This window comes from Mirounga angustirostris, unplaced genomic scaffold (genome assembly GCF_029215605.1).
Source record: "Mirounga angustirostris isolate CCGP_5_RB_7025 unplaced genomic scaffold, mMirAng1.0.hap1 SCAF_1, whole genome shotgun sequence".
In the NCBI taxonomy this organism is placed as follows: domain Eukaryota; kingdom Metazoa; phylum Chordata; class Mammalia; order Carnivora; family Phocidae; genus Mirounga; species Mirounga angustirostris.
The window spans coordinates 111,489,432-111,516,725 of NW_026991709.1; the positions used below are offsets into that span (position 1 = coordinate 111,489,432).

The 27,294-nt window shown below is 37.3% G+C and overlaps 1 protein-coding gene across 9 annotated transcripts in view; it reads right to left on the bottom strand.

Moving 5' to 3' along the window:
* Positions 1-27,294, bottom strand: part of RNF13 (ring finger protein 13) — a 160,532-nt gene that overhangs the window by 12,103 nt on the left and 121,135 nt on the right. The window lies entirely within an intron of this gene.

Below are 27,294 nucleotides of genomic sequence, written 5' to 3' on the forward strand. Positions count from 1 at the left end.
CCCCACTAAGGTCCACAAAGGCAGGGTTTTTTTGTTTGTTTTTTTTAATTTATTGCAGTTTTCCTAGCACCTAGAACAGTGCCTGGCACATAGTAAAAGTACTCAGTAAATATTTATTGAAGGACTGTATGAGTAACTATACCCCAGTTATTCCCAGGAAATCTTGATCTCTACCTTCAACTGCTCATCAGAAGACCTAATCACATAAATCTAAGTCAAGTAGCTAGACATTTTTATATAATGTAGATAAATTCTATATATCCTGACTGATGGAGTAAAGCTGTCCTCAGATTTTACCATCTAAATCCAGTGTTGAATACGCCAGCCAACTCTCAGGACAACAGAAGTACTACACGGATTATAATGTTTGCATAGTGGCAATATTAGATCCTGTGCCTACTGACAATCAGAAGATCTACAAGAAGGAAGAGCTTGCTATACTAGGAGATACTGGAGAAAAAGACACTAGGGTCAGGCCTTAAAGGTAACCTGAATTTAGAAACACTAAGGTGGAAAAGATACTACTGGAAAAGTAACAGTTGAAAAGTATTTGCAAAGAAGAATAAACATGGCAAAATCTAAGTTATGCAAGGTTAGAGATAAGGAGCAGTGGAAAATAAGGTTGGATGAAGATGGAGGAGCCAAATCATGAAAAGCTGTGAATACTAAGATGAGGACTCTGATCTGACTTCTTGGGACGTAGAGATCAATTGAAAGCTTTTAAGCAGAGGAATGAACGATGTATGAAAACAGCATCTTAACAGTTCTTCATCAGTGTGCTGAAGGAACCCAAGCCTGGGATGTAGAGGTGAGCCTGGAGACATAAGACTGACCTATTTGACACTCCCAAGATGCAAGTAATAAACTGAGGACAGGCTTGCATGACACAGTAAGAATGGACAGAAATGATCAGATCCAATGATCGTTCTGAAAGACAACGGGGACTAGGCATAGGTAATAAAAGGGGGGGTAAATGCAAAGATGGTGTATGAAATTTTAAGTAATGGCTGTTTGCTTAACTTTTAAGTGTTTTATTTGGCATTATTAGGATACAGCTTGTAAAAGGAGCAGGCGAGGGACTGGAAGCAGATTAACAAACTGGTAATTTCTTTTTTAAACTAAGAATGGGTAAATTAATTCTAAATACTGAAGAGATGGTTAGTATTTTGTGAGTATATTTTATCCTAAAATAATGTGTAACTACTACTAAAGACTAATTATAGCCTGAACAACATGTACAGCTTATTTAGACTACAGTGTGTCAGAATATACTATCTCTGCAAAGATAGAGTATCTACTCTTCCTCACTGGACCACACATTTTATTGTAATATAAGAAATGTTGTATTTTGGGCTCCTGGGTGATTCAGTTGGTTAAGCATCTGCCTTCGGCTCAGGTCATGATACCAGGGTCCTGGGATCGAGTCCCGCATAGGGCTCCCTGCTCAGTGGGGAATCTGCTTCTCCCCCTGCCCGCCCCCCCCAACTTGTGCTTGCTCGCTTGCTCTCTCAAACATAAATTAATAAAGTCTTAAAAAAAAATGTTGTGATGGAAAACCATACTTTCCATTGAAGTATATATATTTGTAAATATATAAAAGTAAATAATATATATAAATATATATATATTTTAATATGTATAAAAGTAAATTACATTTGCCCTGTTTCCACTGCATTAGAAATTCTTTGATAATGGGGGTCACATTTCTGATCTGTAAGTTTTCTAAAATGTCCATTATAATAACACACTGACATCTACTTGGCAAATACAGAATAAGTGCCTGCTAGACAACATGAACTATACTAAAGCAGAGCCTAAAGGAAGAATAGGGACTCCGAGGGAGTCGGAAACAAAGCAGGGAAAGGCCAAGAAAACTATACAGAGGGATGCGGGTGGCACAGGAAGTAGCTCACTTGGCTAGAATTTAAGATGCAAGGAAGAGAACAGGATGAGGCTAGGAGTATAAGCTAGGGTCAGACCGTAAGTAAGGTCCTTATTCTAAAGTATTAAGTTTGAGGTTTTTTGAGGGGGGGGAGAGCAGGGGTGGGCAAAGGGGGAGAGAGAGAGAATCTTAGCAGGCTCCACACCCAGTGCGGAGCCCGACATGGGGCTCGATCTCACAACCCTGAGAGATCATGACTGGAGCCGAAATCAAGAGCCAGACCCGACTGAGCCACCCAGGCACCCCTAAGTTTGATTTTATTCTTACATATAAGTGATTCTCAGAATAAACCACAGAGGTTTTCTTGCTGTATATAATTATGGACAGGAAGCTCCTACTGCTAACACCAAACAGAGTGGCCGGTTAAATATATGCTAATGCAGAAGGAAAAAGAGTTTTGGATATATTAAATTTGAAGACTGTATAGGTTATCCAGCAGAAAGGTCTTTTAACTGGAGATACGAGACTGGACTGAAGCTTAAGAGAAAGGTCTGGGTGGGACACAAAAGCATGGAGGTCATCAGGAAACAGCTCGCTAGGAAGAGGCAAGAACTAAGGAGAAAATAATCTGATATAAAACCCATAGATCTGTGTCTAGCACACAGAAAGCTCTCAAATGTTTGCTCTTATTATAAGCAGTAAACCAAACATATGGCAGCAAGGAGATTCCTATTTTACAGAAGACGACGACTAAAAATACTGATGACTGATATGGGCACCCGGGTGACTCAGTTGGTTAAGCGACTGCCTTCGGCTCAGGTCATGATCCTGGAGTCCCGGGATCGAGTCCCACATCAGGCTCCCGGCTCAGCGGGGAGCCTGCTTCTCCCTCTGACCCTCTCCCCTCTCATGCTGTTTCTCTCTCTCTCAAATAAATAAATCTTTAAAAAAAATGAAAGTACTGATGACTGATATAAGCAGTGCTCCCAAGTGCCTGCCTGCTCAACCTACAACCAGCCAGGACTGAGAAACATGCATATAAGAGAAGTTACTGACGGCAGTGAGTTGCATATGTAAAGTGAATGGAAGCAGAAAGCAGAGAAAGGTTGAGAATCTCTGGACCACGCTGTACCTTTCTTACCCTTCCAAGGAAAGAAGCTGTAAGCTAACCTTGTGAATGTCTCATTGCTTCTTTCCGACTGTGGCCAACACGGAACCAGTTAATGACTAAATGGGTTTAATGAATAAAGTCACACAGGATGATCAGCCTATGAAAATGTGCTGACATAATACTAATTGGAGAAAAATATCTTTAAATAAAAGTCATAAAATAAGTCATGGATAAAGAAGCCAAATGAGGCAATATATGTGAAGACACTTCCCATAACACAGAGCACTAAACAAATGTGATTTGCACCATTAGAAAACAGTTGATTCTGAGTAATTGAGAGGAATAACCATCTCGTAAGACACAAAGCAGACACTGTCAACATAACAACTACACATTTCTTTTTCTTCAGAAGTTAAGACATCCTGAGTATCTAACCTGGCCCATGAGATTTCAAAGATTCTATGGTAACATGAGACTAGCCTTACTTGGTTCTGGTCTACAATAATTTGTACTTGAAAAGTCAAGATTTTGCATTATTTTCTTCTCACATCTTAGGGAGGTACTTACTAGGGCAGGTGGTATCAGAGAGGTAGGTTAAGTGGTTTGGTCAAGGTCACATATTTAATGAATAAAACCAGGTCTTTAGGTTTAAAATCTTGTATTCTTTCCACCACACCATTTTGCTGACCTAAAAATTAACTGCTAACTTCCACATTGCCTTGGGATTCATAAGAACTAGTTACATACTCCCACCCCTCTAATTACTATAGGTATGATACAAATTGCATAAGTTAATCTGTACTAGAAAAAAACCTAGGCACTAGCTATAGGAAAGGAAACGACTTGTGATTCCAGTGGAATTTTGGGGCTTTCTGTAATTCCTAAAATGGAACAATTCCTATAGGGAAAAGAAGTAATATAATTAACATTCTTCACTGATTTCTACTGGATTTCCGCCCCTCCCCTTTTTCTTAAAAGTAGGCTCCACACCCACCGCAGAGCCTAACACAGGGCTCAAACTCAGAACCCTGAGATCAAGACCTGAGCTGCGATCAAGAGGGAGACGCCTAACTGACGAAGTCATCCAGGCGCCCCCTCTACTGGATTTCCCTTTAGACACAAAATCCAGTAAGAACACACCATTCCTTTCTTTCTTTACTCTTTTAGAGAAGTTTTCAAACATACACAAAATAGTAATGACCGTAAGACCACCTCATATACCATCACTGAGTTTCAATCTGCTATTCTTGTTAGATTCGCCTTCTACGTTTTTTCCTTAAGTATCTTAAAGCAAATATCGAGAGGTAACGTTTTACCAATGCAAACCTTTATATATCTCTAAAAGATAAGGACATTAAAAGAACATAATCGCAATACTATTATCATATCTAACAAAATGAACAGTATTTTCTTAATATCATCCAATACCCAAGGCACATTCGGTTTCCTCAGTTCTCTCAAAACAGTCTTTTTACAGATAATTCATTCAAACTAAAATCTAAGCAGGGTCGAAACATCGCATTTAGCTTGGTAACTTGTTTCTTTCAATCAAAAATACTCTGCTCCCTTTGTGTACCTTATTTGTTAAATAAACTGGATCATCTGTCCTGTAAATTTGTCTGCATTCTGAATTTGGGTGATCACATAGATGATTGTTTCCTAAGATGGTTATAAGTGCTACATCATTCTATGTTCAGACCAGAAATTCTCCTGGCTCAGTGGCACCTTTATGCAAATTAGGAAAAAAGCAGTACTACCTCAAGGCACGTTATTGCTATCTGCCAAAAATAATTATCACAAATAATAAATATCTGATGACAAAGAATGAATGATAACCTCCCAAAGCTGTGCAGTATACAACCTGTACAATTTTATATTGCAGCCTGGATTTAGAATTTTGGGTAAAATAATTTCCCACAAGTAAGAAAAAATGGGTGGGATTTCTTTTTGATAAACTGGCTTATTACTTCAGTTTATAACTTGAAAGGCATAAAAAAAAAATCACTTTTCAACATTATCATTATCCTTTCACAGTGGAGAACCTGACAGCCTTTCATATCTCAGACTGTGTAGCCCCAAGCATCCAGACTGCGGGGGGGGGGCGGGGGGGGGTTGAAGAAATCAAGTTTAAGGTTTTTGGCAGAAGAAGAACTTTTTAAAAAATTAAAACGGTTTCCAATTCTATGTTCATACAGAAACCATTCTGATATTATCCCTTTCATAATTATGGCAAAAAAGGGTAAGACTTTTTCACAGACAGTAACAACTATCAAAATGTGTTTAGTCTGCCACTTCTAAGAGGAAATTAATCCATGTACTCATTGGTTCTAAATTTTTCTTAATTTGGCTTACAGCAGAATCACAGGTATGCTAAGAACAAAGTTTTAAATGGTCTAGTCATTTGTGCAAATTAACAACTCCTGTGTGTCAGTGGCTGAAACCGAGGGCCTGTGAGCAAAGGCTGGGATTCTGATAGCTGCTCTAAGTTCAGTACTTTTAGGGCTCGTGTAACTGAACTTAAATGGCTTGTGATTTAACAGTAATTCCGGGCAAATAAAAAATCATATAAAAACTATATAAGTTAGTGCCTCGCTAGGTATGACTGTTTTGTAGAAATTGAAAATATTACAACTTAAACAAAGGAAATATCTTCAAGATGTAGGCTAATAATTTTAAAATGAGAGGCCTAATTTTAATGTATTAGGAAGTCACAAAAATGCATTAGGTCAAAATGTTTTCTAAACCATCTCTATTCAGTAAAGAAACCCAGTGTGAGATCTAAATTTATAAGAAACTTGAAATATGACCATTCCTTCTTGATTTATATTCACTATTGCATCCCTAAAGTTTAGGTAGAACAGTGTGCCTAGAGCATAGTAAGTGCTTAGTATATATTTATTAAATGCATGAGTATTTAAATATGGAATTAACTATATAAGGGGAATATTTTTTAAAAGCTTTTTTAAAAAAGCAATCTGTATAAATCAGTAATATTAACAAATAATTTTGTTGGTACTAAAATACAAAAAACAGACCTCGTGTAAGATTGTTGGATGTAATCATACCCTAAAACTTTCTAAGGATATTGGACTGATCTGGAGCTGTGTAAAATAATAGCAATTCTCATATAACTTGTAGGATGGTAAACTGGTGTTTGCCTTGGAGTTTGGCACTATATGTTAAATTTGATGACATACATATGCTATGACTTAGCAGTTTCACTTCTGGGTAAATCAGTGATCCAGAGAAACAGAAACATATAACCGAGGTGTGAAGTAGAAGAATTGAGCCGGAGGAGAGACTTCCAGCATGTAAGGAGCTTGGAAGTTGTCACTCCTGTGCTCACCACAAGGAAAAAACTGAATAGACTGAAAATCAACAACTCTTCTTAGATCTGTAGGATTAAGGTCACAGAGAAAACTGCCCCTAAAACTGGACAGTCAGATTGGCAGATATAGAGAATCACAACTTATTAGAGAAGACCAGGAGGAAAAAAACCTATGGGAACCCATATCAGGACAGGAGAACTCATAAAATATAATTGATAACTTTCTGGAGGCTCGCAGTATGGGCAAGTTTGAGAGAAAAAAACTCTAGGGGAGATTTTCTGCTGCAGCTTGGAAGGACCTTAGAAGTCATCACTCTGTTCTCAAAAGTAAAAAGCTGAGCAAAAATAAACAATCCTTAGATCTCTCAGAGAAGTAAACTCGCTGGGCAAACTGCTGCCCCCAAAATGGGAGATAACAGGTAGATACAGAGATCATAACTTACCAGAGCAGAAACCCCCTGAGCAGAAACTTCCATGGGAACCAGCACTGGGGTAGGAAAACCTGAACTGTAACTAATGAATTGCCAGAGGCTCAGTGTGTACAAGTCTAAGAGTTTAAAAATCCAGGGGAACTTTAACATTTTGTTAGTTTTACCTTGTGGAGCTCTATCAGGTTCTCAGAGCGAATACAGAGTATAATCCCCTTGAACTTCTGACAGGGGAGGGGAAAAGTAGCCATTCTGGAATCTGCCAGAGCATACTGTTCTTAACAAGCCTACCCTCAAGAAAAACTATCTAATCAGATTGTAACCTACTGGGATTTTTATCATAATCTGACATGGCAAAAGGCAAATACTCAACTCCAACCTCTACAGCCATCAGGTCCCACCAAAGGCTGGGGACAAAATGAAAAGCATTTGTGAAATTCACAGCCCAAAGCCACAGGCTCACTAAAAGACAGACCTAGTCATGGGACTACAGAACACTTCCCCCCTCCCCAAGGCCCCCACACACCTTATGACCACACCAACAATGACCTATTTTCTGGAGTTCCTTTCATGCTGAACATCATGTTTGCCTTTCAACAAAATATTACAAGGACACTAAAAGGCCAAAAACACAGTTTGAAGAGACAGAGCAAGCATCAGAACCAAACTCAGATATGACAGGGATGTTGGAACTATCAGACCATGAATTTAAGACAACTGTGATTAACATGCTAAGGGCTCTAATAAATAAAATAGATGACATGAAAGAACAGGTAGATAATATAAGCAGAAATATGGGAATTCTAAGGAAGAATTAAAAAGAAATGCTAGTGACCAAAAAACATGAAGAGAAGAATAACTTTGATAGGCTCATTAGTAGACTGGACAAAGCTGAGGATAGAATCTCTGAGCTTGATGCATCCGCAGAACTCTCCAAAATTGAAAAGCAAAGGAAAAAGGGGGGGGGCGGGCGGAAACCAGAACAAAATACCCAAGAACTGTAGGACAACTTAAAAAGGTATAACGGATGCACAAGTGGGAATTATCAGGAGAAAAGGTGAGAAAAGAACAGAAGCAGTATTTGAAGCAATGACTGTGAATTTCACCCATGTTAATCTAAGACAACAAACCAAAAGTCCAGGAATATCAGAGAACACCAAGCTGGACAAAGTCTTAAAAAACAAACCAAAGAACAAAAAACAAAAAAACCACCTAGGCATATCATATACAAACTGCAGAAAATCAAAGATACAAAAAAAGATTTTGAAAGAAACCAGAGGGGAAAAAACACATGTACAGAAACAAAGATAAGAATTACATCTGATTCTCCTCAGAAACCATGAGAACAAAAAGAGTGGAGTGAATGTTTAAAACCTTGAAGGAAAAAACCCACCAACCTAGAACTCTGTACCCTACAAAATTACCCTTCAAAAGCAAAGGAAAGTAGTGATGTCAGCAAGATGACAGAACAGGAAGCCCTAGATCTGCATGCAGCCATGGAGACACAGACTTAACAATAACAGACCAAATGTCTCTGTGAGGAATCTAAAAAAACAGTTCAAAGGTTTCTGTACCCCAGGCACGGGTGAAGCAAACAGCAAAGCCCAGTAAGAAAATTTATGACCCGGGCACCTGGGTGGCTCAGTTGGTTAAGCGACTGCTTTCGGCTCAGGTCATGATCCTGGAGTCCCGGGATCGAGTCCCGCATCGGGCTCCCTGCTCAGTGGGGAGTCTGCTTCTCCCTCTGACCCTCCCCCCTCTCATGCTCTCTGTCTTTCAATCTCTCTCGCAAATAAATAAAAGCTTAAAAAATTTTTTTTAAAAATTTATGACCCTATCCACTTCCTCAGGGCAGAGCCTCTCTTTCCTAACATCTATTTGGGAGGAAACCCCTAACTCTCATCTTCTACCTGGGGAGGGAGAGGTGTAGAATGTATGTCCAATGTCAGAATTTTAGAAGGGGCTGCCCAAGGGAACAGTCTGTCTTCATGTGTCCAAGTACTGACAGGAATGGGGAGCCAGATAATTAAAGGAAAAAAAGATAATTAACCATGCGCTAGAATCTGCAGTACTACAGGCACCCACTAGGAGAGCTCCAGTACCACAGTTTACTCTACCATGAGAGGCTGCAATATTGTACACACACAACAGGGGGAGCGCCGTGAGTAGAAACTGACAAAACTCTTAAAATAGGCGATTACACACACTAGCCCAGAGAGGATGCCTACCCAGAAAGGGCTTGAGAAGTCTCCGTATCTCTAGTCGAGGAGAAAGTCCTCTGTGTTAGAAACCAGACTGTAAAATCTAGGAGAGTTGGTTGATTCTTCAAATGCCAAAATCCCAAAAACAAGTAACAAGATACACAAAGAAGCAGGGAAACATAACACATTTGAAAGAACAAATTAAATTTCCAGGAACCAAACCTAAGGAAAGAAATACTTAAGTTGCCAAAGAACTAAAAAATATTGTCAGAAAGACCTTCAATGAATTAAAAAGAACAAAGTTAGACAACTAAACAAAATAGGAAAATGATGCATGAAAAAAATAACAACAAAGAAACTACGAAGAAGAACCAAAAAGAAATTCTGGAATTGAAGAATACAATAAATGAACTGAAAATCTCATAGAGGGTTTCAACAGGAGACTTGACCAAGCAGAAGAATCAGTGACCTTGAAGATAGGCCTTTGGAAATTACCAAGGCAGAGGAGCAAAAATAAGAAAGGAATGAAGAAAAATGAAGAGAGCCCTAAGGAACATTTGGGACATCATCGAGCAGAACAATATAATGTGTTACTGGTGTCCTAGAAGAAGGAAAGGAAAGGGTAAGGGAACCTATTTGAAGAGCTGGCCAAAAACTTCCCAAATTTGGGGACAGAAATGACCTTACAAATTCAAGAATCTCAATTCCAACAAGGATAAGTCAGGAGAGACCTACACCGAAACACAGCATAATCAAACTGTCAAAAGTCACAGATAAAGAATTTTGAAAGTGGCAAGAAAAATGTGACTTGTCACATATAAAGGAACACCTTTTTGATTATCAGATTTCTTAGAAGAAACCCTGCAGGCTAGAAGGGAGTGAGATAATATATTTGAAGTACTGAATGAAATAACTGCCAATATTATAGCCAGCAAAAAAGATTTTCTTCCAAGAACAATGGAGAAATTAAGACTTTGCCAGATTAAAACAAAAAGAAAATAGAAAACTCATCACCACTAGACCTACCCTATAAGGAATGCTGGAAAGAGTCCTACAAGATGAAGCAAAAGGACAATAAAAAGCAACACAAAACCATATGAAAATATAAAATCCCTTGTAAAAGCAAATATACAGACAAATATAGAATCCTGTGGTATTGCAATTTCAGTGAGTAAAACACATAAAACTCTAGTGCAGAATTTTTTTAAAGTGTAAAAAGTAATTATAAATCAATGTTAATGGATATATGTGATATAAAAACAATCTGTGTAATCAATAACAAAATGGGAGAAGGCAGAGATTTGGAGTAGCTTTTTTTTTCCCCCCCCAAAGATTTCATTTATTTATTTGACAGAGAGAGAGAACACAAGCAGGGGAGTGAGAGAGGGAGAAGCAGGCCTCCCGCGGAGCAGGGAGCCCGATGCGGAACTCGATCCCAGGACCCCGGGACCATGACCCGAGCCGAAGGCAGTCGCCCAACGACTGAGCCACCCAGGCGCCCCTGGAGTAGCTTTTACACATGATTGAACTTACCAGTTTACAACAGATTATATAACTAAGATGTTTTGTGTGATTGCAATGATAATCACAAAGGAAATATTGATAAAATATATACAAAGGGAAATGAGAAAGTGTAAAACATGTCACTGCACATACACAAAGCTAACAAAATACAAATGAAGACAGCAAGAGAGAAAGAGACACACAAAAAAGCTACAAGACAGGAAACAAACCAAATGGCAACAGTAAGTCCTTCCCCATCAGTAATTACTCTAAATGTAAATGGACTAAATAAACCAATTAAAGATACAGATTGGCTAAATGGATTTTTTTAAAAAACCAAGATCCAACTATATGTTGTCTACCAGAGAATCGTTTTAAATCTAAGGACACATACAGGGTAGAAGTGAAAGGTGGAAAAAGATATTCTATGTCAGTGGGAGTCTAAAGATAGCAGAAGTGGCCACAGTTATATCTGATAAAATAGAATTTAAGATAAAAACTGTCACAAGGGACAAAGACACTATAATAATAGAGGGTCAATTCACTAGAAAGACACAGCAATTAAAAATATATATGGAACCTAACATTAGAGCACCAAATAGATTAAGCAAACACTGACTAAAGGGAGAAAGAGACAGCAAAACAATAGTAGTAAGAAACAATACCTCACTTTCAGATACGGATAGAACCACCACACAGTTCAGTAAGGAAACAGAGGACATGAACAACCCTACAGACCAATTATATAAAACAGACATAATACAGAACACTCCAACCAGTAAGAGTGGAATATACATTCTCCTCAAGAGTACCTGGAACATTCTCCAAGATAGAACACACGTTAGGCCACAAAGTAAATATTAACAAATTTAAGAAGACTGAAATCATACAGACTACCTTCTCCAACACAAGGGAATGAAACTAGAAATCAACAGAAGGAAAACAGGAAGATCCATAAATATGTGGAAACTCAGCAATGTACTCTTAAATTAGTGGGTCAAAAAAGACATCACTAAGAAAATTTAGAAAATATTTAGAGACAAATGAAAATGAAGACACAGCATACCAAAACTTAGGGGATGCAGCAAAAGCAGTACTAAGGAAAGGTTATAGCAGTAAGCACTTATATTTAAAGAAGGAAGATCTCAAATCAACAAACTAACCTAACATCTCAAGGAACTAGAAAAGTAATAATAAACTAAACTCAAAGTTAGCATAAGGATGGAAATAAAGATTAGAGCAGAAATAATGAAACAGAAAAAATAGGGGGAAAATCAGTGAAAGAGTTTACTGGAAAGAGCAACAAAATGGACAAACCATTAAGTAGAATAAGAGAGAAGATTCATAGCTAAAATTGTAAATGAAATAAGAGATATTATAACTGATGTCACAAAAATAAAAAGGATTAAAAGAAACTGCTCTGAATAATTATAGGCCAACAAATTGGATAACCAAGAAAATAAGGATAAACTACTAGAATTATACAACCTATCAAGACTGAATCATGAAGGGCGCCTGGGTGGCTCAGTTGGTTAATCGACTGCCTTCGGCTCAGGTCATGATCCTGGAGTCCCTGGATCGAGTCCCACATCGGGCTCCCTGCTCGGCAGGGAGCCTGCTTCTCCCTCTGACCCTCCCCCCTCTCATGTGCTCCATCTCTCTCATTCTCTCTGTCTCAAATAAAAAAAAAATTTAAAAAAAAAAAAAAAGACTGAATCATGAAGAAATTTTTAAAAATCTTAACAGACCTATAACTAGTGAAGAAATTGAAGCAGTATTCAAAAACCTCCCAACAAAGAACAGCCCAAAATCTAGATGCCTTAACTATTAAATTCTACCAGACATTTAAAAGAAGAGTAACACCAATCCTCAAAATCTTCCAAAGGATCAAAGAGGAGGAAATACTTCCAAACTCATTCTGTGAGATCAGCATTACCCTGAAACCAAAACCAAAGATGCAAGAAAATCACAAACCAAATTCCCTGATGAATACTGACACAGAAATTCTAAACAAAATACTCTCAAACCAAATTCAACAGCACATTAAAAGGATCATACACTACAGCCAAGTGAAATTAATACAAGGAATGCAAGGATGGTTCAACATATGAAAAATCAATGTAATACACCATATTAACAAAATAAAGGAGAGAAGATGTGATCATCTCAATGCAGATAGAGCATTTGACAAAATTCAATACACTGCCATGATTTAAAAACAAAACAAACTACCTCAACATAATAAATTAAACCATATATTAAAGGCTCACAGCTAACATCATATGCAGTGGGGCAAGACTGTAAACTTTTCCTCTTAAGACCAAGAAGAGGTCAAGGATGCCCATTCCTTCCAAAGCTATTCAACAAAGAACTGGAAGTTCTAGTCAGAGGAATTAGACAAGAAAAAGAAAGAAAAGGAATACAAACTTGAAAGGAAGAGGAAAAATTATCTCAGTTTGCAAATGATTCGATCTTACGTGTGGAAAGCCATAAGGATTCCCAAGAAAAACCGTTAGAATAAATAAACTCAGCAAAGTTACAGGATTCAAAATAACAAAAGATCAGTTGTAATTCTATACATTAGCAATGATCAATCTGAAAAGGAAACTAAGAAAATCCCATTTATTAAAGCATAAAAAAAAATACTTAGGAATAAGCTTTAACCAAGGTCAGAGACTTGTACACTGAAAACTACAAAACGCTGCTAAAAGAAATCAAAGAAGTTACAAGTAAGTGGGAAGATATCTTGTGCTCATAGTCTGGAAGACTTAATATTGTTAAAATATCCACACCATTCAAAGTAATCTACAGATTCAACACAATGTCCATCAAAATCCCAATGGCATTTTTCAAGATATAAGGCAAAAAAAGTCCTGAAATTCATATGGAGTCTCATGAGACACCAAATAGCTAAAACAATCTTGAAAAAGAAGAACAAGAAGTGGAGGCCTCAGATTCTTTGATTTCAAAACTTAGTACAAAGCCACAGTAATTAAATAATTAAGAGAGGGTATACTGACATAAAGATGGATATATAAGGCAAAAGAAAAAAACAGAGTGCCCAGAAATAAACCCTTGCACAATGACCAAATGAGTTTTGGCTAGGGTGCCAAGACTACAATGGGGAAAGAAGTCTCTTCAATAAATGGTGATGGGAAAACTAAATTTCCACATGCAAAAGAATGAAGTCAGACCTATATACAAAAATGAACTCAAAATGGATTAAATACCTAAAAGACAGACCTAAACTCTTACAAGAAAACATAGGGAAAAAACTTTAGGACACCGGATCCGGCAGTGATTTCTTGGATATGACCCCAAAAGCACAGGCAACAAAAGAAAGAATAGACAAAAAAATTAAAATTACAACAAATTTTAAAACTTCCATGTGTCAAAGGAAACAATCAAAAAGTGAAAAGACAACATACAGAATTGAAGAAAATAACTACAAATCATGTATCTGAAAAGTTACTATCCAAAAGAATATATATGGAACTTCTACAATTCAACAGTGACAACAAAAATAACCCAATTAAGAACTGGGTAAAGCATATGAATAGACATTTCTCTAAAGAAGATATAAAAATGGCTAATAAGCACATAAAAAAAGATACTCAGTATCACTAATCATTAGGGAAATGGAAATCAAAACGATGAGATAGCCCCTTCACACCAATCAGGAAAGGTAGTATCAAAAGAACAGAAAATAAATGTTAGGAAGAATGTGGAAAAGGTGGAACCCTTATGCATGGTTGGTGGAATTGTAAAATGACACAGTCATTATTGAAAACAGTATCTAAATTTTACCTAAAAAAAAGAATAGATTTGTTACATCATCTGGCAATCCCAAATCTGAGTATATGCCCAAAAGAATTCAAAGTAGGGTCTCAAAAAGATACCTGTGTATCCATGTTCATAGCAGCATTACTCACAACTTCAAAGAGGTAAAAGCAACCCAAATGTCCATCAACAGTTGCAAGAATAAAGAAAACATGGTATATACATACAATGGAATATTATGCAGCCTTTAAAAAAAGGGAAGGAAATTCTGTCACATGGTATAACATGAATAAATCTAGAGGACACATTAAGCAAAATAAGCCAGTTACAGAAGGACAAATATTGTATGATTTTACTCATATGCAGTCTCTAAAGTATTCAAAAAACATATAATAGCAGGTAGAAAAGTGGTTACCAAAAACTGGGAGGACTTGGGAGGGGAAATAAGTGCTTAATGAGTATAGTTTCTGTGTTACAAGATTAAAAAGTTTTAGAAATCTATAAAACAACAAGATATTTAACACTGCTGAACCACAGGCTTAAAAATGGCTATGACAGGGCGCCTGGGTGGCTCAGTCGTTAAGCGTCTGCCTTCGGCTCAGGTCATGGTCCCAGGGTCCTGGGATCGAGTCCCACATCGGGCTCCCTGCTCCGCGGGAAGCCTGCTTCTCCCTCTCCCACTCCCCCTGCTTGTGTTCCTGCTCTCGCTATGTCTCTCTCTGTCAAAAAAATAAAATAAAATCTTTAAAAAAAAAAAATGGTTATGACAGGGGCATCTGGATGGCTCAGTTGTTAAGTGTCTGTCTTTGGCTCAAGTCATGATCCCAGAGTCCTGGGATCGAGCCCCACATCGGGCTCCCTGCTCAGCGGGAAGCCTGCTTCTCCCTCTCCTACTTCCCCTGCTTGTGTTCCCTCTCTAGCTGTCTTCCTCTCTGTCAAATAAATAAATAAAATCTTAAAAAAAAAAAAAAGGTTATGACAGTAAATTTAACACTATGTGTTTTTTACCATGATAAAAACAAGATTTAAGCACACACACGAAAGTGAAGGTAAAACACTTTCTTGGACAAACAAAACTTGAAGGAATTTGTTGCTAGTAGATCTGTCTTGCAAGAAATGTTAAAATAACTTCTACAGAGAGAAGGAAAAGGATATAGGTCAGAAATTCGAATATACATTGAGGAAGAATACTAGAGAAGGAATAAATTAAGGTAAAATACTTTCATTTTTTTAAAAGATTTTATTTATTTATTAGAGAGAGAATGAGCAGGGAGGAGGGGCAGGGGGAGAGAGAGAAGCAGACTCCCTGCTGAGCAGGGAGCCCAATGTGGGGCTCGATCCCAGGATCCTGAGATTATGACCTGAACCAAAGGCAGATGCTTAACTGACTGAGCCACCCAAGCACCCCTATTTTTATCATTCTTAATTGATCTAACAGGTAACAGTTTGTTCAAAATAATAGTAGCAACAATGTATTCAATTATATATGCTTATCTAAATGTTTATATATGCTTATGTATATATGAAGTGAATGACAGCAATGATACAAGGGTTGCAAAGGCAAATAAATTAGGAAAATTTTGTTATAATATACTTCACTACCTGTGAAGCAGTACATTGTTACTTAAAAGCTAATTGTAAATGTAGTGCAAACTCTGGGGAAACCACTAGAAAAAATAAAGAAAATGCTCAATTGAAACCACAAAAGGCAGAAAAAGAACGGAAGACAAAAATAGGAACAAAGAATGAAGGCAACAATAAAAAATACAGTAACAAAATGGTAGATGCTAATCCAACTGCATCAATAATCACTTTAAATGTCAATGGTCTAAATACTTCAACTAAAAGATTTTCAGAGTAGTTCAAAAACAAGGGAGAGCCAACTATGTGTGGTCTACAGGAAACCCATTTTAAATGTAAAGACATAGATTAAAAGTAAAGGATGAAGAAAGGAATACCATGCCACTTTAGTTGAATGTTTGTGTCCATCTAAAATTCTTATGTTGAAGCTCATCCCCATCATAACAATATCTGGCACTTTGGGATGTGATTAAGTCATAAGGGTGGAGCCCTCACAAATGGTATTAGTTACTTTTATAAAAGAGACCCCAGGGAGCTCTCTGCCCCTTCTGCCACGAGGACACAGTGAGAAGTCAGCTGACTCTGAACCAGACATCAAGTCTGCAGGCACCTGGGTCTCGGACTTCCCAGGCTCCAGAACTGTGTGGAGTAAATGTTTGTTGTGTAAGCCACTCGCTCTATAGTATCTGTCATAGTAACTTGAGCAGACTAAGACACATGCTAATAACACCAATGAAAAGACAGCAGAGTAGCTAAATTTCAGAGCAATTAAGTTCAGAGCACAGACTTTGGAGCAAGGAAAGTTATCAGAGATAAAAAGGGGCATTATATAATGATAAGGGGCCCAATACTCCAAGAAGACATAACAATTCTTGGCATGTATATGCGTAAAAACAGAGCACTAAATACTTCAGGCAAAAACTGATATAACTGCAAGGAAAACAGATAAATCCATTATTAAGCTGGAGACTTCAACACCCCTCTATTAGAAATGGATAGATCCAATAAGCAGAAAATCAGTAAGGATATAGTTGAACTCTAAAGTATCATCAATCAACTGGATATAATTGACATATAGAATATGTCATCCAACTAGAAGCAGAACATATATTCTTTTCAAGCTCACATGGGACATTCACCAAGACTCCAAGCCATAAAACACACCTAAAGAAATTTAAAAGAAATCACGCAATGTCTGCTCTCAAACACAATTTAATTAAGCTAGAAATCAGTATCAGAAAGTGGGCTGGAAAATCCCCAAATACCTGGAAATTAAACAACACACTTCTAAATAAGACATGCATCAAAGGAGAAACCTCAAGAGAAATTTTTAAATATACTAACTAAATGAAAATGATAAATACAACTTACCTAAGTTTGTGGTATGCAGTGAGGGCAATGCTTAGAAGAAAAGTTATAGCCCTGGATATGTGTATATGTGTATGTGTGTTTGTAAGAAAAGAAGACAGATATAAAATCAATAATCTAAGCTTTCACCTTAGGAAACTAGAAAATGAAGAGGAAATTAAATCCAAAGAAAGTACAAGAAAAGGAATAAAAATCCTATTTTATTTTTTTGCAGAAATCAATGAAATTGCAAATAGGAAATCAATAGAGAAAATCAATGAAACAAAAAGCCGGTTCTTTGAAAAGATCAGTAAGTCTCTAGCCAAGCTTAGAAAAAAAAGAGAAAAAGCACAAATTACTAGTATCAGAAATGAAAAAGGGGTCATCACTACTGATTCCATGTATATTAAAAGGCTAATAAAGAAATAATGTGAACTCTACACCCACAAATTTGATGGCAATAAAATGGACTAATTCCTTGAAAGACGGAATCTAACAAAACTCACACAAGGAGAAAACAGTGTCAGCAGACTTACATCTTTTTAAAAAACTGAATCAACAACTAATAACATACCAAAACAGAAAGCACCAGACCCAGATGGTTGCATGGGTGAATTCTACCAAACATTTAAAGAGGAGATATCAATTCTTTACAATTTCTTCCAGAAAACAGAAGCAGAGGAACACATCCTAATTCACTCTATGAAATTAGCATTGCCCTAATACAAAAACCAAAGACATTACAAGAAGGGAAAACTACTATCTCTCATGAACACCGGTGATATATTCTCAACAAAATATTAGTAAATTGAATCCAACAGTGTATGAAAAAATTATATAGACCGTGACCAAAGTGGGATTCCCAACTGGATCATAGATTCCATGCAATCCCCAATCCCAGCATTTTTTTTCTTTCTTGGATATTGACAAACTTAACCAAAAGTTTATATGGAAGGCAAAAGGCCAGAACAGCCAACACAATAATGAAGAAGAAGAAAGTTGATGGACTAATACTTGCCTACTTCAAGACTTACTATATGGCAACAATAATCAATATAGTATGGAATTGGTGAAAGAATAAATATATAGATGAACAGAACAGACTAGACGGCTCAGAAACAGACAAATACAGTCAACAATTCTTTGACAACAGTGCAAGGGCGAAAGGACAATCTTCTTAACAAATGGTGCCAGAACAATTGGACATGCCAAAAATGAATCTAGATAAAAGAGAACCATATCAACATGATAAAGAGCACTTTTGAAAATCATACAGCTAATATCATACTCAATGGTGAATGACCAAAAGTTTTCCTTCTTGGATGAGGAACAGAAAAGGATGCACATTTTCACCACTACTATTCAACATTATCACAGAGCATTACTACTAGAGCAGTTAGACCAAAAAGCAAAGGAACCCACATTGGAAAGGAAAAAGTAAAACTACATCTATTTGCAGAAGACATGATCCTATATATAGAAAATCCTTAAGAATCCATAAGAAAGCTATTGGAGTTCATAAATTCAGCAGTTGAAGGTTACAGGATCATTATATAAAAATCAGTTGGGTTTCATACACTAGCAATGAAGAATCCAAAAAGAAAATTAAGAGATCAATTCCATTTGCAATAAATCTAAAAAAAATAAAATACCTAGGACAATTTTTAACAAATTGGACACCTGGTTCCCGCAGGTGTCCATGTGTCTAGGCTCAGGGGTGGGGGAAAGAAATGGGGGCTTTCCAGCTCCTTTTATTTTCCTTTCCACCTCCTTATATTTGTAAGACATGAAAGAAATTAAAGATGACCTAAATAAATAGACATTCCATGTTCGTGAATTGGAAGGCTTTATATTAAGATGGCAATAATACTCTAAGCAATCTATAAATTCAATATAATCCCTATCAAAATTCCAACAACTTTTGAAGATATGGAAAATGTGATCCTCAAATTCAAATGTAATTGTAAGGGATCCTGAATATCTAAAACATTCTAAAAAAAAAAAAAAAAAAAAAAAAAGGTTGTAGGACTTATATTTCCCAGTTCAAAATATACTGCAAATCTAAACTAATCAAAACAGTGTAGTACTGGCATAAGGACAGACCTACAGACCAATGGAAGAGACTGGAGAGTCTAGAAATAAACCCATATATCTGTGGCCAATTTTTGTGAGAAGGGTGAAAGACCAGTGAGGAAAGAATCTCTTCAACAAATGGTGCTGAGACTACTATATTTCCATGCACAATATATATAAAAACTTGGAGCCCTAATCTCACACTATATATAAAAATTATCTCAAAAATATGGAGAAATAAGAACCCTTCTGTACTGCTGCTTGGAATGTAAAATAGTGTAGTGACTGTAGAAGACAGTATGGGCAGTTCCTCCAAAAGTTACACATATAATTCCCAAATGACCCGGCAATACCACACTTAGGTATGTACTCAAAAGAACTGAATTCAGGAACTCAAACATGTACTTTACAACAATTTTCACCGCAGCATTATTCACAATAGCCAAAAGGTGGAAGCAACCCACAAGTCCACTAACAGATGACTAGATAAACAGAATGTGGTAGAAACACATGGTGGAATATTACTCGGCCATGAAAAGCAATGAAGTTCTGGGGATCCCAGGGAGAAGATGGCAGAGTAGGAGACCCTAAGCTCACCTCATCCATGGTTACAACTAGATAATACCTACATCAGTGTAAATAACCCAGAAAATGACCTAAAGACTGGCAGAACAGACTTTCCACAACAAATGTAGTGACAAGACCACATTGAAAAGGGAAGGAAGGGTGGAGACGATGTCAGGAGCTAAATGGGACTGTCCAGCAGAGAGCGGGACACCATAGGTACAGAAAGGGGAGAGGACCAGACCCTCACACCAAGCACTCCAGGCACAGGGAACCTGCATGAAAACCAGAGGAGCATAATCTTGTGAGTTCTTAAAATCAGCCAGCTTAACACTTTAAAAATCAGCAGGCTCCACTCGGAGAGACAGGAGGGTGACAAGAAATGGAATCCCCACCTTTAAAGAGACAGCACAAGAAAGAGCCCCACAGAGATACAGCGTAGAAGCATTAGTTTGAAAAAAAGCCTGGAGTATACAGGACAGGGATTTGGTTAATAATTTCAGAGTGCATACTGGAGGAGAAATTTCTCCAGGAACAAAGGAGCTGGAAAGCCCCTATTTCTTTCCCCCACCCCTGAGCCTAGACACATAGACACCTGCGGGAAGCAGTGTAGCACCAACATTTCCTATCTAACTGGCTAACAGCGTGCCCTACCCTTGCATTCTCCTACAGACCTGCCTCCTCCAATATGCCCTTGGCTGGAGCCCATCCAAAGTAATGCCACAAGCCTGGCAGGGTGCAAGCAGGCCCAACAGGAACCAATACCACTCCAAAGTGACTCCTGCCCCAAGGAGAGGGAAAAATAACCACACACACTATTCTGACTGCTCCCCAGCAGTGGGCTGAGGGCAGATATCTGGTCTGACTGCGGGCCCCACCCACCAACAAAAGCTTCTCAGAGGCCAACACAGGGAAAGTGCCCTGCAGTTATGTACTACTGCATCTCTGGAGAATGCCTGGTCTAACTCAGCTCAAGCCAAAGGTGGTCTCAGACTGGCCCACTAACAACACAGGGACCAAACCCTGCCCAGAATGGGCAGAGAGCCATTGCAGATGATGGGACTGAAGGCAGAAGCAGCTCAGCCACAACAGTAGGGCACAGGCAACACACACTGGAGAAACCCCTGAAGCACCAGGTTCTGGTGAACAGGAGATAATGCACTGCAGGGCACTACAGAACCTCTTCTTCATAAGGCCACTACTTCCAAGAGCAGGAGACACAGCCGACATTCCTAACACAGAGAAACAGACACAGAGATAGACAAAATGAGGAGACAGGGGACTATGTCCCCAGTAAAAGAAAAGGACAAAATCAAAGCAAACAGAGATAGGTAATTGATAGAGAATTTAAAGTAATGGTCATAAAAATACTCATGGGACTTGAGAAAAGGGTAGAGGACCTCAGTGAGACTCTCAACGAAGAAAGAACATAAAAATGAACCAATAAGAGATGAAGAACTCAATAACTGAAATTAAAAATACACTAGAGGGAATAAATAGTAGACTATAGGAAGCAGAAAAATGGATCAGTGACCTGGAAGATATATTAATGGCAAGCAATCAAGGTGAAGAGGAGAGAGAAAAAAATAATAAAAACTGAAAATAAGACATAGGAATGGCCGAGTAATATTCCACCATGTGTTTCTACCACATTCTGTTTATCTAGTCATCTGTTAGTGGACTTGTGGGTTGCTTCCACCTTTTGGCTATTGTGAATAATGCTGCGGTGAAAATTGTTGTAAAGTACATGTTTGAGTTCCTGAATTCAGTTCTTTTGAGTACATACCTAAGTGTGGTATTGCCGGGTCATTTGGGAATTATATGTGTAACTTTTGGAGGAACTGCCCATACTGTCTTCTACAGTCACTACACTATTTTACATTCCAAGCAGCAGTACAGAAGGGTTCTTATTTCTCCATATTTTTGAGATAATTTTTATATATAGTGTGAGATTAGGGCTCCAAGTTTTTATATATATTGTGCATGGAAATATAGTAGTCTCAGCACCATTTGTTGAAGAGATTCTTTCCTCACTGGTCTTTCACCCTTCTCACAAAAATTGGCCACAGATATATGGGTTTATTTCTAGACTCTCCAGTCTCTTCCATTGGTCTGTAGGTCTGTCCTTATGCCAGTACTACACTGTTTTGATTAGTTTAGATTTGCAGTATATTTTGAACTGGGAAATAGAAGTCCTACAACCTTTTTTTTATCTATCCAGCAAGACTATCATTCAGAATAGAAGGAGAGATAGAGTTTCCCAGATAAACAGAACTTAAAGGAACGCATCACCATTAAACCAGTGCTACAAGAAATGTTAAAGGGAACTCTTTGAGTGGAAAGGAAAGACCGTAAGCAGGAGTGAGAAAAGTAAAATTAAGTATATCTATAAAAATCAGTCAAGAGATTCATAAAATAAAAGGATGTAAAGTTTGACACCATATACCTAAAAAAGGTATAGGAGTACAGAAGGGGGAGAGGAGTAAAGAATGGGTTGGGTTGAAACTTAAGCAGTCATCAGCATAATACAGACTGCTATCTGCAAAAGATGTTATATACAAACCTAATGATAACCACAAATCAAAAACCAGTAATATGCAAAAAATAAAGGAATCCAAGTATATCACTAAACCAGCAAACTGAGAGAAAAGAACAAAAAGGAATAGAGAAGAACTACAAAACCATAAAACAAGTAACAAAGTGGCAATGAGTACGTAAGTACATACCTATCAATAATTACTTCAAATATAAATGGACTAAACACTCCAATCCAAAAGACACAGGGTAACAGAATGGATAAAAAGCAAAACCCATCTATATGCTGTCTACAAGAGACTCATTTCAGATCTAAAGACACATGTAGATCGAAAGTAAAAGGATGGAAAAACATTTACCATGAAAATGGAAGTAAAAAATAGCCAGGGTAACAATACTTAGACAAAATAGACTTTAAACAAAGACTGTAACAAGAGACAAAGAAGGACACTATATAATTATAAGGGGAACAATCCAACAAGAAGATATAACAATTGTAAATAGTTACGCATCCAACATGGGAGCACCCAAATACATAAAGCAGCGAATAACAAACATAAAGGAACTAATCAGTAGTAATACAATAATAGGGGACTTTAACACCCGACTTATATGAATGGCTAGATCACCCAAACAGATTAAAATTAAAAAAAAAAGGGAAACAGTGGCTTTGAAAGACACATTGGACCATATGGATTTAACAGATATATTCAGAATATCCCATCCTAAAACATCAGAGTACACATTCTTTTCAAGTGCACATGGAACATTCTCCAGAATAGATCACATATTAGGCCAGAAACCAAGTCTCAATAAATTCAAAAAGATTGAAGTCATATCCTGCGCATCTTTTTTCTTTCTTTCTTTCCTTTTTTTAAAAAGATTTTATTTGATAGAGACACAGCGAGAGAGGGAACACAAGCAGGGGGAGTGGGAGAGGGAGAAGCAGGCTTCCCGCAGAGTAGGGAGCCCAACGTGGGGCTCGATCCCAGGACCCTGGGATCATGACCTGAGCTGAAGGCAGACGCTTAACGACTGAGCCACCCAGGCGCCCCCTGCACATCTTTTCTGACCACAACAATGTAAAACTACAAAGCAACCAGAAGAAAAAATCTGGAAAGAGCACAAATACATGGAGGTTAAATAACATGCTACTAAACAATGAATGGGTCAACCAAGAATCAGAGAAGAAATAAAAATACATGGAGACAAGTGAAAATGAAAACACAGTGGTCCAAAATCTTTGTGATCCAGCAAAAGCTGTTACGAGAGGTAAGTGTAAAGCAATATACGCTTAACTCAAGAAGCAAGAAAAATCTCAAACAATCTAACTTTACGCCTACAGGAACTAGAAAAAGAATAAACAAAACTCAAAACCAGCAGAAGGAAGAAAATAATAAAGATTAGAGCAGAAATAAAGGACAGAGAAACTAAAACAAAACAAAACAAAACAATAGAACAGACCAATGAAATCAGGAGCTGGTTCTTTGAGAAAATCAACAAAATTGATAAACCTTCAGTCAGACAAGAGAGAGAACTCAAAATCAGAAATGATAGAGGAGAAATAACAACTGACACCACAGAAATACAAAGGATTGTAAGAGAATATACAATTTGGACAATCTAGAAGATATGGATAAATTCCTAGAAACACATACCCTTCCAAAATCAGGAAGAAATAGAAAATGTGAACAAAGCAATTACCAGGAATGGAATTGAATTAGTAATCAAAAAACTCCCAACAAGCAAAAGTCCAGGACCAGATGGCTTCACAGGTGAATTATATGAAACATTTTATTTCATTTTATTTTTAAGATTTATTTATTTGAAGCTGGGGGGGGCAGAGGGAGAAAGAGATTCCGCACTGAGCGTAGAGCCAAACACAGGGCTCCATCTCACGACCCTAACTAAGGTCACAACCTGAGCCGAAACCAAGAATTGCCCACTTAATCGACTGCACCACCCAGGCCCCCTATGAAACACTTTAAAGAACAGTTAATACCTATTCTTCTCAAATTATCCCAAAAAACAGAAGAGGAAAGAAAGCTTCTAAATTCATTCTGAGACCAGAATTATCCTGATACCAAAACCAGATAAGTATGCCACAAAAAAGAGAACTACAGGACAGTGTCTCTGATGAACACATATGTTAAAATCCTCAACAAAAATATTAGCAAAACAAATCCAACTACACATTAAAAAAAAATCATTCACCACGATTAAGTGGGATTTATTCCCGGGATGCAAGGGTGGCTCAATATTCACAAATCAGTCAACTTGATATATCAATAAAAGGATAAAAATCATATGATGATTTCAATAGGTGCAGAAAAAGCATGACAAAATACAACATCCATTCATGATAAAAACCCTCAAGAAAGTAGGTTTAGAGGGAACATATACCAACATAATAAAGGCCATATATGAAAAACCCACAACTAACATCATACACAACAGGGAAAAACTGAGAGCTTTTCTCCTAAGGTAAGGAACAGAACAAGGATGTCCACTCTCACCACTTTAATTCAACGTTGTACTGGAAGTCCTAGCCACAGCAATCAGATAACAAAAAGAAATAAAAGGCATCCAAATTGGTAAGGAAGAAGTAAAACTTTCACTATTTGCAGAAGACATGATATTATTATACAGAGAACCCTAAAGACTCCACCAAAAATCTACTAGAATAAATGAATTCTGTAAAGTTGCAAGATACAAAATCAATATACAGAAATCCACTGCATTTCTATATACTAATAATGAAGCTGTAGAAAGAGAAATTAAGAAAATAATCCCATTTATAATTGCACCCAAAATAAAATACCTAGGAATAATCTTAACCCAGGAGGAGAAAGACCTGTACTCTGAAAACTATAAAACACTGATAAAAGAAATTGAAGATGACACAAAGAAATGGCAAGATATTCCATGCTCATGGATTGGAAGAACAAATATTGTTACAATGTCCATACCACCCAAAGCAATCTATGAATTTAATGGAATCCCTATCAAAATACCAACAGCACTTTTCACAGAACTAGAACAAACAATCCTAAAATTTGTATGGAACCACAAAAGACCCCAAATAGCCAAAGGAATTTTGAAAAAGAAGAAGAAACCTGGAGGTATAATAATCCTGAATTTTTCAAGATATAGTACAAAGCTGTAGTAATCAAACCAGTATGGTACTGGCACAAAAACAGACACATAGATCAACAGAATAGAATGGAAATAAACCCAGAAATAAAACCATGATTATATGGTCAATTAATCTTTGACAAAGGAGACAAAAATATGCAATGAGAAAAAGACAGTCTCTTTAACAAATGGTGTTGGGAAAACTGGACAGCCACATGCAAAAGAATGAAATTCGCTTTCTTACATCATACACAAAAATAAACTCAAAATGGATTAAGGATCTAAATGTAAGACCTGAAACCATAAAAATCCTAGAAGAGAACACAGGCAGTAATTTCTCTGACATTGGCTATAGAAATGTTTTTCTAGGTATGTCTCCTGAGGCAAGGGAAACAAAAGCAAAAATAAACTGCTGGGCTATATCAAAATAAAACTTCTGCACAGCGAGGGAAACAATCAACAAAACTAAAAGGCAACCTACTGAATGGGAGAAGATATTTGCAAATGGCATATCCAATAAAGGGTTAATATCCGAAGTATATAAAGAACTTATAAAAACTCAATGCCCACTAAAAAAAGAAAAAGAAAAACAACAAAGCCAAAAAAACCCTCAATGTCCAAAAAACAAATAATCCAATTAAAAATGGGCAGAAGATATGAACAAACATTTCCAAAAAAGATAAACAGATGACCAACAGATACATGAAAAATGTTCAACATTACTTATCATCAGAGAAATCCAAGTCAAAACTACAATGAGACATCACCTCACACCTGTCAGAATGGTTAAAATCAACAACACAAGAAACAAAGGTGGGTTGGGGAGGATGTGGAGAAAAAGGAAGCCTCTTGCACTATTGTTGCGATTGCAAACTGGTGCAGCCACTCGGAAAACAGTATGGAGGTTCCTCAAAAAGTTAAAAATAGAACTACCCTACAATCCAGCATTCACACTACTGGGTATTAACCCAAAGAATACAAAAACACTAATTCAAAGGGATACATGCACCCCAATGTTTATAGCAGCGTTATTAATAATAGCCAATGGGGCACCTGGGTGGCTCAGTTGTTAAGGGTCTGCCTTCAGCTCGGGTCATGATCCCAGGGTCCTGGGATCGAGCCTCGCATTGGGCTCCCTGCTCAGCAGGAAGCCTGCTTCTCCCTCTCCCACTCCCCCTGCTTGTATTCCCTCTCTTCGCTGTGTCTCTGTCAAATAAATAAATAAAATCTTTAAAAAGAAAAAATAGCCAAGATATATGGAAGCTGCTCAAGTGTCCATTAACTGATGAATGGATAAAGAAAATGTGGTGTATATATACAATGAAATAGTGTTCAGCCATAAAAAAGAATGAAATCTTGTCATTTGCAACAACATAGATGGAGCTAGAGAGTATAATGCTAAGCAAAAGAAGTTAGAAAAAGACAAATACCATATGATCTCACTCATATGTGGAATTTAAGAAACAAACGAGCAAAGGGGGGAAAAAAGAGAGAAAAGCAAACCAAGAAACAGACTCTTAACTATAGAGAACAAACAGAGGGTTAACCAGAGGGGAGGTTGGTGGCAAGATGGGTGAAAATAGGTGATGGGAATTAAGAAGTACACTTGTCATGATGAACCCCTGGTGATTAAAATAAAAACTTTTAAAAAATGCAATTCAAAAACAGGAAAAATTCAATCATATTGTTTTGGAATGAATACATAGGTGGTAAAACCTAATATGATTATCATAAGCCTGGCTGATTACTTCCAGTGAGGAATGTATTATGATCCAGAAGGGTACACAGTAGTTTCTGGGGCGCCAGTACTGTTCTATTTCTTGAAC